Raw genomic sequence first — 14966 nt, 5'->3', positions numbered from 1 at the left:
GACCACAACATAATTTACATTTCAGCCATTTAACAGATGCTTTTACCTAAAAGCAATTTATAAAATACTTCAGCTTTGCATATGGTGCTGGATAGATTATTGACAGCAGACTGTAGCCATGAAAATCTTGAACCTAATAAACAAGCCAACATTATATAATTTTTTTCTAAGTAGTTTATTTATTTATTTTAAATAGTATTTTTTGTCAATGTTAAAACCAGTTGTGCTGTTTAATAGCTGATATAGTTTTGTCAAAATAGAATATTCTAATTTTTTGAGATACTGATTTTTTTTCCTAAGCAATTAGTCGTAACCTTCAGAATTAAAAAAAAAAACAACTCTTGAAATATTTCAGTTTGTGTGCAATGAATCTAGAATATAAGAAAGTTTGCTTTTTTAATTAAATTCCCAAAAATGAAGACCTTTTCCATGATAATCAAATTTTTTGAGATGCACCTGCACACCCAGGATGGCTAGAGAGTGAGTAAATCATGGGGTAATTTTCATTTTTGGGTGAACTATCACTTTAATGATCCAACAACATTTAAAATATTGTATAACTCTGTAGAGGTGAAACAGTTTTGTGTGCAGTTATGTGTGCTGTTAAATGCAATACTGAGTTAAATAAATGATATTCCCAACAGAGACAATGTTGACTTTTGTTGTTATGTGCAGAAAACAGAATAAAAACAACAATCTTAAAATAAATCATGAACTGACTTTTGGCAAAAAGATGCACATATTGTACTCTACAAAAATAAAGTGTTTCAGAAGACACAAAACAAATAACAAGTGGAGAATAGTAGCAGATTCTTAGTAACAGAAACCTTTCTGCCTCTCTTACATTTTCTCTTCTCATTTACTACATAAATAGCCTTGCAGACTCTTCACAAGCACAGACAAATGTTCTTCTTAGAATTATCAGACAATAGTAAGTTCTGTCACCATTTACTTGACTTTCTTCCATGGAACAACAAAGGATATATTTAGCAGAATGCCTTAACTTATATATTGCATACAGTGAAAGTGAATGGGCAACGAAATGAGCAACAGCTGCTGTCAAGCTTAAAAATTAACAAAGTAGCCCATATAACTTTTTATGAGATTTGAAGTCCTCTGAAACCATGCAATAGCTTTTTGTTTTGGTCAACTGAACACCTGGTATTGAAAAGATTGAATTTTTATTAAAAATAAAATACTATGAACTCTTCACTTACATTATATAGAACATAGCAGCTTGGATATTCTTCTGTAGATAAATAGATGTGTTCTGTGGATTAAATAAAAGTAATAAAGGTTTGGAACAACATGAAAATAAGTAAATGATGATGAATTTAATTTATGGATGAACTATCCCTTTAAAGAATCAAAGAACAGCCGCAGAATTCATTGTGTAACAGCAGGGCTTGTCGCAGCTTGTGCTAATCCATAATAAAGGAGTATCTGGTACACTGGACAAACATCTGCTCTGATTTCCCTAGCAAATATCTGTGATGTTTATTCTCAATTGTATTCATCTCTTCTCTGAGCTAGTCATGTGCTAATGCTGAGAGCCCCTGTTTGTCTCATTTTTCAATAATAGGAGCAGACTGGGAATTTCATTTCACTGATAGGGGTGATGCTTTCTTAATTCATTTTGTGGCACATTTTCACCTACATTGCAAAAAAATTATAAGTTCACTCAAGATGAATTGTTTTATTCATTTTCATAGGTCTTATAAAATATAAAAAATTAGGTGTCCCTAGAACTGAAGTTCTAGAAAGCAACATTTTGCATTGATTTTTTTTTTCTTTGGGTTGAATTGATGTCCTTAATAATTATTTTAAGTAAATGGCTTGACTAAATGTAGAAAATCTTAAAAAAAAAAAAAAAAAAGTTGCAATGACTATCATCATGGTGACAATTATATATATATATATATATATATTTGAGTAACTATATGGGAGGGGGTGATTATCAAGTCACTAAATTCATTTAAAAAGGATTTTTTTATTATTATTATTATTGTTTTAATTTGTTCAGTATTAAAGAATCTACACAAGACTGTAATCAAGTACTGCACATTGTTGTGTTTTCATTTTTTCATTATACTATAACCTTTCTGAATATATTTTCCCAAGACATTGCATCTTTTTCCTGAAATGATCTGATCACAAGTAAAGGTCATTTACAACAGCAGTGTGTTTACCTGTCCACGACTAGTAAATCATCTCCAGCAAACGTGGATGTATGAAGGAGGCTTTCGTCTGGAAACTGTAGAACTCGCAGAAGGACATGAGATGGTCTGCGTCCTAGGAAGACATTTTTCAGGTCATGAGATAAGATATCCCCATTATGTCTAGCTCAGTCCCCACCGGAGGAGAATTTTGTATAGACCATTAGTTGACATCAAAACATGATGGAAAAAGGGGAGCAGGAAGGGTGTGGAGAAGAAAAGAGAGAGGTGCCTTTGACTGCAAACAAGGGATTCGATATAAGCCAGCACTAAAAGGATTTCAGTCATATTTCAGCATTCACAGACTTCATTATCCCAGCCTTATTTGGCCAGCATGTCCATCGCCCAAAAGAGACAGGAAGATGCAACTGAAGGCAAAACGCAGCAGAGAGAGTGAAGAAAACTCAGGAACAGAAGAAGGTAGAGGAAAAAAGGAGGTAGATGTGAATACAGTTTAAACAAGGAGTTGGTGGAGAAATCAAAGTTCTGTCATTATCTCTTCACCGTCATGTCGTTTTTGTAGAAACTGTGATAGATCTTTTTTTTCATAATTATTTCATGAATAAAACATTTATTTGAAAAATATTTATATTTAACGTATTTTTTTTTATTTTCAATCAATTTAATGCATTATTGCAGTATTTTCTTTTCCTCATATGGCTTCATATATATTCAGACCAGTTTTGTCAACCATAATGGCTTCAGATGATTTTAAATATTTTGCATGTGTTTTTTTGCGAAAGCTTAAAAGCTTCAGTCTTTTTTCATTATACAGTTATTAAATGGAAAATAACATCGAACACTTTTTTTTTTTTCACTAAGAAAGTCAGTCATATGGATTTGAAATGATCAGATTGTGGGTCAGTGATGACTAAATATTCATATTTCTGTAAAATACACACACACACATATATATATATATATATGTAAAAATTGATAGCCTGAATCCACTGTAAGTCGCTTTGGATAAAAGCATCTGCTAAATGCATAAATTTAATTTAATTTATTTTAATATATATATAATTATATATTAATTCTTGTTATGAAGAGCATCTAATGATCTTTCCATTCTTCATTCTTCCCTCCCCAGATTCACACAAACACACTGCAAAGAGCCACTCTCCTCTCATTACGCAAACACTTTATCATTTAATTCTCAGCTTGTTCATTAGCATGTTGTCACATTGAACAGCACAAAACAGTGCAGTGCATGTGGGAAGTCGGGCGGTGATTGTTTAGAAAGTGTAATGATGAGATTTGAGTCATCAACAGATGAGGCAACGTGAACGCATGAGGAGGCCTGCTCTATGGGAAAGATTAAAACTCTTTTAACACCTGCTTGGCGCGTTTGAGAAATTTCCACAAAGATCAAAAAAGAGCTGCGGTGTTTTTGCAGAACTGTGTTTAGAGTCATGCCACTCATCATGTGCATCTGCTCACCACTTATCACAAGAAATTGCTTTTGTTGATTTGCAGATATTTAAACCTTTGGGTAATAACAGTGTGAAGGTGTTTGTGTAAATCTCATTTTTATGAAAAACTGAGTGTTTTATTAGCTGCATTAAACTCTAATTTAGATCCAAAAGACAGTACTGTGTGGTAAGAGAATGATTAGTGGTCATCTGTTAAAGGGGCTCTCAAACTGGCAGTGATTAAATTGGTGCATATTAGTTGAAAGTGATTAAAAAGGTCACCGAAACTCTGCTGTTGGTAACATGTCAGGTGTCAGATCTCTAAATGTGTTTGAAAAAGTTTGAATTTAGTTGGACTAAAACAGTCTTTACAAAATGTTTTTCTTTTTTTTTTTCTTTTTTTTTTCTTTTTTTTTATCAGCCAAAACTTAAATGTTTTGTCACATGATCCTTCATAAATCATTCTGATCTGCTAATCTGGTGCTCAAGAAACACTTCTTCTTATTATCAATGTCAAAACAATGGTGCTGCTTAAATTGTTTTATGTTATATTTGTATATTATATTAAAGCCTTTTTTTAGGATGAATAAGACGTTCAAAAGATAAGAAAATCATTTATTTGAAATATCTTTTGTAACATTATAAAGTTGCTGCTACTTTTGATCAATTTGATGTGTCCTTGCTGAATAAAAGTAGCAATTTAAAACAAACAAAAAATCTTACTGACCCTGAACAAATTAAGCTTAACATACAAACTCTAATATGTATGTTTTGTGTAATAAAACAAGTATTAGTCCTTATACTACAGCAACACTGAAGCCCCTTTCACACTGCCATTCCGGCAAATACACGGGTAAAGTGTTCCGGCAATTGTTCCCGGGTCGCTAGATTTAGCACTTTCACACTGCCAGTGATTACCCGGGATATGTGCGTGCTTTCACACACAACCCGTGAAGATCCCGTAACGACACGTGACATCAGGGTGTGACGTGTAATGTACGAGTCGAAAATGCTATGCACGTTATACTTTCACCGAAGCAAGCAAACGATCTCGGTGTCAGCACGGAAAGTGAGGAACTAACTGATCTCTGCTTCATTACAGTTTGCACATATTTTTTTTAGCGCGAACATTGATCTTTCTTCAAAACAGCCGGTAAAAGAGTCGCGCGATAACGTGCGTCATCAATTCGACATGGCATTAGATCTGGCTTTTGTTCACACAGCGCTCGTCCCGGGTCGAACCCGGCAATGTTACTAGGTCCCCGATCCGGGTTCAATGCCGGAATCAATCCCGGGACGTAGTTGCTTTCACACAGAAGGCGACCCGGCAATGTTCCGGCAATATGCCGGGTCCGACGTGCAGTGTGAAAGGGGCTTGAGAGAGAGAGAGAGAGATCAGAAAAAACCTAAATAGGAAGTGAGAGAGGAGATAGTGTAGGAAATGTGGACGGGAGGATAATTGAGACTGGACATCACAGGTAAGATACAAATAGAGGAGGAGGAAAGTGAGAATGAAAGTGCTGCTTTAACAGGAATTAGCTGAGACTTATCTTCTTTCTCCTGATAGATTTAGCAGCATTGTTGCTAGGCATCTGACGGAATGAGCTGGTGTTATAGCTTCAAGAGAAGGGGCGGACCGGGGAGAGACACAGAAGAACCAAAAGAGAGAGGATAAGTGTTCAGAAAAGATAAGAGGGCTGCAAAAAAATTTAGAGAAGAGGTGGCGCTAATTGTGAAGCTGTATTTAAGGGGTCTGATATGAACATGACTCACTGTGCACCCGTATCCATGTACAGCAATTTGATGAGCGAAACTGAAATTAAAATAATAGCAAATTGAGGAGGCTTGATCTAAAAGGAAATAAGGCCCAGTTATCTGTCTCAACTTGGAGAAAGGAACTAAACTCTTGAGAGTTAAATCCAGTTGGCAGGACATCTGTCTGCATCGAGAAGATCTTTTACAAAATACTTTTTACTCCTCACGTCATATTTCAGTCTCTCTTCACTCCCTGTGCGTCTGTCATTCTGTGTGGTAACTTGCTAAATGCTGTTAGCGACAACAAAACAGACTCAAACCCAGATTCGCTGAGGAACCTCAGGGGTATACAGTGCTGATGTCATGCAGTCAGGAGATTTTTCTGAGCATGTCCTTACATGTTCCATATGGCACTCACAGAATGCTGCAGATTGAATGACAGTCATGTCAGAATGCAGATGTATACTGGCCAAGTGTGCATATACGCAGGAATTCACTGAACTGCAATGCAAAGAAATTCAACTCTTTCTGGGAAGTGGTCTACAAAAAAAGTTTTATGTTGATATGATGAAATACATTAACTAAATACAAGTTCTATCTATCTTTCTCTAAGGTCTATAAACCTTCCAATGTTAAGGTTTCTTAATGTTAAAAGTCAGGGCGATTTATGTAGATTCCTTTAATGAAGGAAGATCCTTAAGTGTGCTGCAAAATTCAGGACTTCTCATTTTTTTCATCTTTTTGGAGACTTGTAGTGCAGTTATAATTTAAATTGGTCAAATCCAGAGATTTGTGTCTGACATACAAATGGCGGTGTCTATAAATTGGTTTTAAAATATTTATGGCATAATCAGGAACAACTTGAATAGTCTTGGAAATTAATTGGTGCCTGAGGTAGTAAGACTTTTTGAGCCCTGACCTGCAGAGAGAGGGGCGTGAGAAGTAAAGAATCTGAGACTGAAGCCGATTTTTTTTTTATCATAATTAGTATTTGGGAATGTTGACTATGCAATTTAATTTGTACACATCTTCTGTACTATTGATGAAAATGCATTTTCTTTAGGTAATACTCTACATTTCAAACTGTATTTGCCTTTTCTTTGGGGGGGGGGCAAGAATGATATAATTAATTGATCGATTATGCATATTTTCCTTGTCAATTTGTTGTACTGGCATTAAAGCTACTTTTTGTCAGAAAGCAAAAGAGAGAGAGACACATTGCCAAACATTTTATTACATCCAAAATCCTCTCTATGCACATAAAATCTGAATTACAAACCTGTAAGTAGCAACTTCCCAGGAGGACTCTGTAGGCAGTGCTACATCTGAGCTCTCTTATTCCTGGTGACACTCCAAAAAAAAAAAAAAAAAAAGGATTATGACAGGGTTGATTTGTTGCAAAGGCTGAAATTCCCTTTTTAAAGTAGAAAGTACTGACTTAAAAGTAAATTCTGGAGCTCACATTGCCATTTCTCAGAGTGATGTTTCTCCTTCACGAAGATAAACATTCTCAATCAGACTCTTAACGAGTCGCTCCGGTGAATCTTAATGACAAATGTGCTTTATTACTAGGGAAATGGAAAGCTGGTTAGAAGCCCACACAGCAGCACTTCCACACAGAAAAAAAAATGGTGGAAACGTTACTAATGCAGAGGGCATAAATCTGCAGGTAGAAACATCAGTGTGAGAAAAGGCAAAAGACAAACAGCCTCTAAAGAATGAGTTTAATCTCAAACTCAACAACCCTCCGGTCTGCCAGCAAGATGACCCAAATTGGATCATTAAATTTCACTTCTGTATTCCTGCAGAGACTTGAGAAGGAGAATGGCCCCTCCATCTATTCGGTTTTATTTTTAGGAGACAAAATTAAATGATTGAATTGTAGATGAATTAAATGAAAGGCGAGACATTATCTAAGTGTCAGAAGCGGCAAACATGCTGTTGTGACTGTGTTTGCAGAGCAAGTGGTGAGAATGTGTGTGTATTTTTTGAGGTAAACTCTAGCGATGCCCCGCTTATTCTCATTCTGTTCGTCCCTGCACCCCTCCACCACATCTTTATCTTTGTCAGCGGGAGACAAGATGGCCCACCGCCAGGCCTTAATGGACTTTTGGAAAGCAAAGAAAATAATACATCACAGGTCGAGAAAGGAGAGGCAGAAAAGGGGTAGTGGTCCTAAATATTTCTTTCTTGCCAGCACATAGAAAATGACCTCAGCTATTCATAGAAATACTACTTGAGACTCTTCCAGACTCACATGCACATAAAAACCCATATGGCATTTGTCATTACCTAGAAAACATGAGTATTCTTGTATCAGTGGTTATGAAAAAAATGACAGTAATGTCATGGCTTGAATCGCAAATGACTCTGTGAAACCTTTTCCCCCTGTATCATATTGTGAATGTTGGTGTGTTATGCACCTTATTGCTTTTTTCTGTCATTGTAAGTACCGGTCGGATCTCATTTTTTCAAATCTATGACTTGAGTTGCCTGCGCAACACGATTATGCACTTCATGATTTAGAGTTGTTTAATTCAGTTTTTATGAGATCAGATACCTCAAACAGGAGTTATTCCTTCACAATCTCCAGAGCTCTGTTCCAGTAATGTTTGATGGCATGCTGCTAAGCTAAAAATCCAGCCTAGTAAGAATGAAATTATTGCACATATAACTTCTTGTAATGCATTACATGGAGGATGTGCAGTGCTTTATGTAATTTGGCTTAAAATGATAGAAATTAATAGGAATGTTAATAAAAATTAAGCTTATTTAAATATATATATATATAGTATTAAAATATTATTTGTTTACCTAAATGAGAACAAGCTTATGTTAAGGCATTATACATAACAGTTCTACAACAACGTTACATTATATCTGAAGGTTTTCTTTTAGTTGAAAATGTGTAAAAAAATAAATAAATACAAATGTTAAGCTGCAGAGCAACAGGAAAAATAAAGCAGACAGTGTCAATTACAGTATAGAACCTACATACACTTGAATAGGCCTGTTTATAATGTTAATGTTGAGAAAAAACAATAATATCCACATGCTCAGGTGAAAGTTGGCTCCTCAATAAGAATGCTTTGACACAGATGTTCTAGATACAATGATAATGGTGTGCAAAGCAAAGTTTCTTACAGCGCTTTGTGTTTTCTGTTTTTAAAGCACTCACCCTAAAGGAAATTTAAAGGAAGCACACGTCTCAAGATCATTTGGCTATAAGATAAGCTCTCTTCTCGGCTCACTCGGGCTGCAGATGTGCATACCTGCAGTGGTGAATCCAGTGATGGACAGCTGTCTTTCCTCAGTAGACTGCTGTTTGGATTCATGTGATTTCTCATTGTGGTGGTGATATTATCAAAAGTTATTCCATTTTGTAAGATCCTTTAATAAGATTGTTTTGATCAAAGTAATTCCAAACTTTGCGAGGCAGACGACGACATTCTGTGATCAAATACAATCAACTTGTTAACACGCTCCACAGAGCCATCCAGTTCATTTAGAAACTGACTTTTAGTTTGCGTGCTTAGGATTTATCATGGATTCCAATCCATTTAGAGCCAGCAAAGCAAAACGTAGTAAAATTTGAATCATGTTTTTTTATTTTTTCAAATAATAATTACAGATTGAATATTCAAATATTTGACTATTTGTGCACACCCCTAGTTTGAAAGTGACTTCTGTGTGAGCTGTGCTTTATGCATCACTGTACACACTAATGTCAAAATACAATGGAGCTTTTTTTGCACAAATTGTGACATTTGGCTAATGTGATCACACCTTAAACTTAATGACATGCTAACAGCCTTCGCATTTGGAGTGTGTCTGTAATGCTTTAAAACACTGCCTATGGAGGAAGTTCCCTGTGTTTTGGAACAGAGCCAGAGTGTGTGACCTTAAATTATTCTGAAGTCAGAAGAAAGTGTGCTGTCAGTTGCGAGAGGACAGGCTTGCTGGAGCTCTATATGTTTGTCATCTCAGCATGAGTAGAAAGCACAAAATGTCACATCACAGGTGCTCCTGATGTAGAGGACAGAGGCTTCATGAAGTGTGTATGTCGCAACTGTGAGGAGGACCAGAGATGGCACGCCGCGGATGACAGCCACATGAGCGATGGGGAGCACTCTGAATATACAGCAGGGTTTGTGATCATGGATGCTTGCAAAGACGTGCATGTGTGCACTCATATCTGTGAGTGCTATAATATGTAAGAATGTCTGTCCTAGGGTCTTTTGACAGCTTTTTCGCACATCTTTGCAGTGGTTTAGTGAAGCGTGTATTTTCCTGCTCTGTGGACAAGATGCATCCACTGATCCATGTCATCACAAATAGACTAAGAGAATTTTAAGAAGAGTAGGAGGACCGTTACTTTCTTGATTAGGATGGTAACCTTTCAGCAACAAAAAATGACCTGTGGCAAGTAAAGCTCAGGTGTGTGGCATGGTGGAGGGTGACCCGACTTAGAACCTAGCTTGATCTCACGCCCTTCCTGCTCCCTCTTGTCTTTGACTGGTTTTTGCAAGCAGTTAAAGCAATAATATGACCAAAAAATTTAAATTATGTCATGTACTTACCCTCATGTAGTTCATGTTGTTCCAAAAAGATTTGTTTTATGAGGAGAAGAGAATAGTGGTTGCAGAGAGGTTAGATGACTTTCTTTAAAATCCATCTCTACATTTTCTGAGGCTAAGCTTGCAGTCTCATGGCTGTCTTAGTTACTTTATATTTTGCCCTTTGCGTGGGAAGCTCAAAAGGATGCACAGACCTTCTTTTCTTTTCTTTTGAATGCTATGTCTGACTAGTATTTGAGTAAATGATCAAAAGCACAGTTCAGTTTATACATAGCCTCGAATTCAATGTTAAATTAACCATTGCCGTATATTTTAGTTCTGTATGAAAACATTCAGAGCACTTGGAGTCTTTGAATCTGATCTGTCAAGCAGTGTTTAAAGAGTGCAGAAAATTAAAAGCCGTGGGACTTTCACAAACTATCAGTCTGTCTACTTTTTAGTGCTTTTTTTCTACAGTTACATTGTTGCCCCTGCAGGTGATGACAATTGACTGTCTTAATGAGGGAGTCATTGAATCATACACTCATATAATTTGTTCAAAGCACACTGATTCATTCAGCCGATGGTTCATTTAAGTGTGTCTTTGTTTGGAATTACTTTTGTTGGCAGAGCAGTATTTGGCAGTATTTTACCTAAAATGTAAATTGCTCAATATAGACTAGCCATTTTACCCAACCATCCCAGAATGTAAACAGCTTTATGTAAACGACCTTCTTTTCAGCACTCTGTTGACACAAATGTGAGTAAAGAGATCTGAAATTATGTTGATGAGAAATGAAAGTGTATATTGCAAGATTTTTATTGCTTCCATTGTCATTAACCGTGTAAAACAGTCTCCCTTATACACTTCCTGTCAGCCACTGAGCAATGTTTGAGTAATTTGAAGTTGATGGAAAGAATTTAGGTTTGTACTTTATCTCAGATGTCTTTAGTTTGCATTTCCAGAGATATATTGCTGTAATGATAAAAACTCCATAATCATCGGGAAGAAGGAGGCGGGAACCGGCGGACAATCAAATAACATTTTAATAATACAAAATAAACACAAAACAGCGCACCAGCCCCTCACGGAAGACTGATGCGCACAAAATAAAACCAAAACACAACTAAAAGCCCAGGCCTGGCCCTCTCTCGTCCTTCACTGTCGTCGCTCCAGTTTTATATCCTTCCATCTCCTACGTGGGACTCGAGACCGGCGGTGGGTCGCATTGCAGGCCTCACTCCTTGTACCCACGTCCCTCGGCCCCACCCCACTCGCCACATACCCCCATCGCCCCTCGCAGTCCGGGGGGTACCCTCGAGACTGCGCTTTACTCCCCCCACCCCCCTCCGGGGGGGACCGCTCACGGGAACCTGCGGGAACCTGGGGGTAAGACAGACGAGGCGAGAGAAAAGGAGATGGAAGGAGGAGCGACAGAGACGAGAGAGGGGAGAGAGAAAAAAAAAAATTCCAGTTCACAGACGCACTGCTGCTCGGCCCTCCACCGGCTGGGCGATCTCCTCCACGGTGCCTGGCGGTGGCACTGGACGGCCCTCGGCGGACGGCAGGAGTCCCCCGTTCCCTGCTCCTCCGGATACCTTCACGGAGGCAGCAGGCTCCGGCCCCCTGGCGAACGGCGCCGACTCCTCCGCTCCCTCACGGACGGTAGCCGTCCCTCCACATCGCGGGCGGTCGGCAGCGAGCTCGCCCGTCCCCGGCAACTCGCTCCAGTCCACCGCCTCGAGCGTCCATGGCGGCATTCTCCTCGCCAGCTCCGTGGCACCGCGGATTCACCACAGCGGCGAAGGATCTTCAGCAGCGCGTCCCTCCTTCTCCCGGGCTTTGGCACCACTGTAATGATAAAAACTCCATAATCATCGGGAAGAAGGAGGCGGGAACCGGCGGACAATCAAATAACATTTTAATAATACAAAATAAACACAAAACAGCGCACCAGCCCCTCACGGACGACTGATGCGCACAAAATAAAACCAAAACACAACTAAAAAACCAGGCCTGGTCCTCTCTCGTCCTTCACTGTCGTCGCTCCAGTTTTATATCCTTCCATCTCCTACGTGGGACTCGAGACCAGCGGTGGGTCGCAGGTGACACTGATTTGCCCAATCATTGCCGGCCTCACTCCTTGTTCCCATGTCCCTCGGCCCCGCCCCACTCGCCACAATTGCCATTACAGTATGAACTGGTTTCCTCTTATTGTCACCATGTATCAAACAAGCTCAAATTAAGTCATTTGATCCACAGCTAGTCAACACTAACCGAACAGACAGACTAGTGTCAAAACTGATTGATTAGTCAATACAGTCAGGAAAGGAAGGCAGAGTGAAACCAGTGTTAAATGGAAAGGGAGTTGGGTGACATTGATGAGATTTGGCACACAATACTGGTCGGATTCAGCGTGGGTGACTCCTGTCAAGGAACCAGCACTCCTACCAGCCCTGGCTAAAAATAGGCCTTCATACATCTTTTTATTATTATTATTATCATCATTTTTTCCAAAGGAGAGCAGTTTTCTATGAGAGTCAATGCTTTTCTTTTAAGAAATGAAAATTTCTTTGGTTCACCACTCCCACTAAATGTCAGAGGCCTAATTCATCTATTTTAGCAATCAATAGCCTACTCGTCATATTCTCTCTCAAATGTTCACTCCCTGCTGAGCGCACTGCTGTTTGCCATTTTCATGTTTGAACATTATGGAAAATTGACAAGTATATGACTGCAAAATGTTACAGCTGTGACTTTGACATTATGAGTTTTTTTACGTTAAGGAAAAATATGGGAAGCTGTTACACTGAATGGTGCTTCCTACTTTCTGGAATGATCAAATATGTAATAATTTTAATTGTAAAGGGATAGTTTATTAAAAAATAAAAACTGTCATTTATCCTTGTGTTATTTTCTTTCTTCTGGAGAACACAGAAATGAAGAATTATAAAGAATGCCTGAGCGTTTTTGTCAACAAAAAAGTTCTTCAGAATATCTTCTTTTGTGTTCTACAAATATAAAATAAACTAATACAGATTTGAAATTGCATGAAGGTGACTAAATGATGCTGGAAGTTTAGTTTTGAGTGAACTATCTCTTTTAGAAATAATAAGGGGTATCAGGTGATCTTACAAGCTCGGTTTGGTTTGCAAAGCAAGATCACTTCAACCTACAGAGACTGTCTTTAAAGCCAGAATATTTTAAAATATCCCCATTATTCTTCAAATTATATTTGTAATACTGCAAAACAACAGATTGAAAAGGATGAGTGAAAAAATAAAGATTCATGCCATATCCCATTAGCAACAGTATTTCAGTTCTAGCTCAGTGAGCTGTCCTGGACTGTTTCTCAAACATCTGTGCCTAATTATTCCTCTCTCCCTTATAGATCCTGTCTTTGGGAAGGTACGTCCTTTTGCATATGGTCTGTGATGGACTATTAATTGCTTTTCCTTCATTTTCTGTAGGATAGAGAGTACTAATGACAGCTCAAAGCCAATTAGAGAGGAGAGGAAAAGTGGGAGAGGAAGTTGTTACATATTGATGTCTCTCCATGTTGTCTCCATCGAGTGCACATTCGCACACAGTCCACATGGGTGCAAGCTTTCAGTGTACCCTTTTTAAGAGCCTGTGAAGAGCGTTGGTCAGCTGTCCCTCTCTAAAAACTGCTAATTAATGAAACTCATCAATTCTCTCTGTATATAAAATTAATTAGGTTCTCTACTGCATTCAGATTTGGACATTTATTTTGTCTTAGTGGCACAGTTCCCTTTTGAAAAAAATTTGTTTTGTTTTGTATCACTTCATGATACATATAAATATATAGAAGAGAGAGATAAAATGATAGATTGTATATATTAATTATAGGGATGCACCGATACTACTTTTCAGAACCAATCCAATACCAAAAATTCTGAGTATCGGTCGATACCGATCCGATACTAGCACAGTTTTTGTTTTTGTTGTTTTGTTGTTGTTGTTTTTTTTAATCAGTATAGCATTTCTATACTTCTGTGTGTTGGCCTGATCGTGATTTGTGTGTGTTATCTTCATTGTAAAGAAAAGTAACAAATTAAAAAAATATATAATCATTATCTATGACAGAAATCCTATTAGGTTAGCAGATAATTCACCAGTAAAATAAAGATCTAACAAACACCCGGTAGGAAGTAAAATGATTCAGAAACAACACTAAACTCCAGCAAGAAAAACTAATTTCATGCAAAACCACTGATATTTATCTACAGATCAATTATAATAATAGGAAAATTAAATCCTCTTGGAGAGACTTTTATCGTATTGATTGTCGTAACCGAACGCGACAAGGTGCGATGGAGGATGACAGACAGCCGCAACGGAGAGAAGAGTCTATGAAGTTGACTTAAATATTCATCTCTAGCTCAAATGAAACTATGGAACTGGTTCAGAACATTTGGAATATAGTGCACAGAAACTTTATGGGGCTTTATAATGCCTTTCATGGGGATTAACATTTACATGTACATTAAATAACTATAACACAGAATAGTATTTGCACAATATTAGATTTGGATCGGTCTTGTCTGACTGATACCCGATACGGCAGAAAATGGCAAAATCGGAGCCAATACCGATACTGAGCATTGGATTGGTGCATCCCTAAATAATTATATGAATATTATGTATTCAATATGCAAAAACAGATTCAACATTCTTCTTTAAATGATAACAAAGTTTTCTTTTTTTTGTGAACTGTCTTTTTAAGCAGCAGATTGGTTGAAGCAGACCTGCAAAATGACTGCAAACCACTTTGCATCTCTAAAGGAAGGCAAAGTATAATTTAAAGTATAAATTAAAATAAAAAAAAAATTCTGTTTTTTTCTTTTTATCCTCATGATTTTTTCTTGTGATAGGGGCTCAGCTCAGTTCAAGTCTGAATTTATGAATTTTGCCTGCTTTTTTTTCATGAGCAATATCAGTTAAGGCAAGTAGCAATTAAACAAACATCTGTTTGAAAATGCATGCCTGTTTTGGTAAAGGCAGT

The 14966-nt window shown here is 37.6% G+C and overlaps 1 protein-coding gene across 4 annotated transcripts in view; it reads left to right on the top strand.

Moving 5' to 3' along the window:
* Nucleotides 1-14966, top strand: part of LOC132114489 (glutamate receptor ionotropic, delta-2-like) — a 398065-nt gene that overhangs the window by 348293 nt on the left and 34806 nt on the right. The gene's annotated exons all lie outside the window — the stretch shown is intronic.

The sequence above is a fragment of the Carassius carassius genome, chromosome 34 (assembly GCF_963082965.1).
Source record: "Carassius carassius chromosome 34, fCarCar2.1, whole genome shotgun sequence".
NCBI classification, from domain to species: domain Eukaryota; kingdom Metazoa; phylum Chordata; class Actinopteri; order Cypriniformes; family Cyprinidae; genus Carassius; species Carassius carassius.
This window is presented reverse-complemented; position numbering and strand designations above follow the sequence as displayed.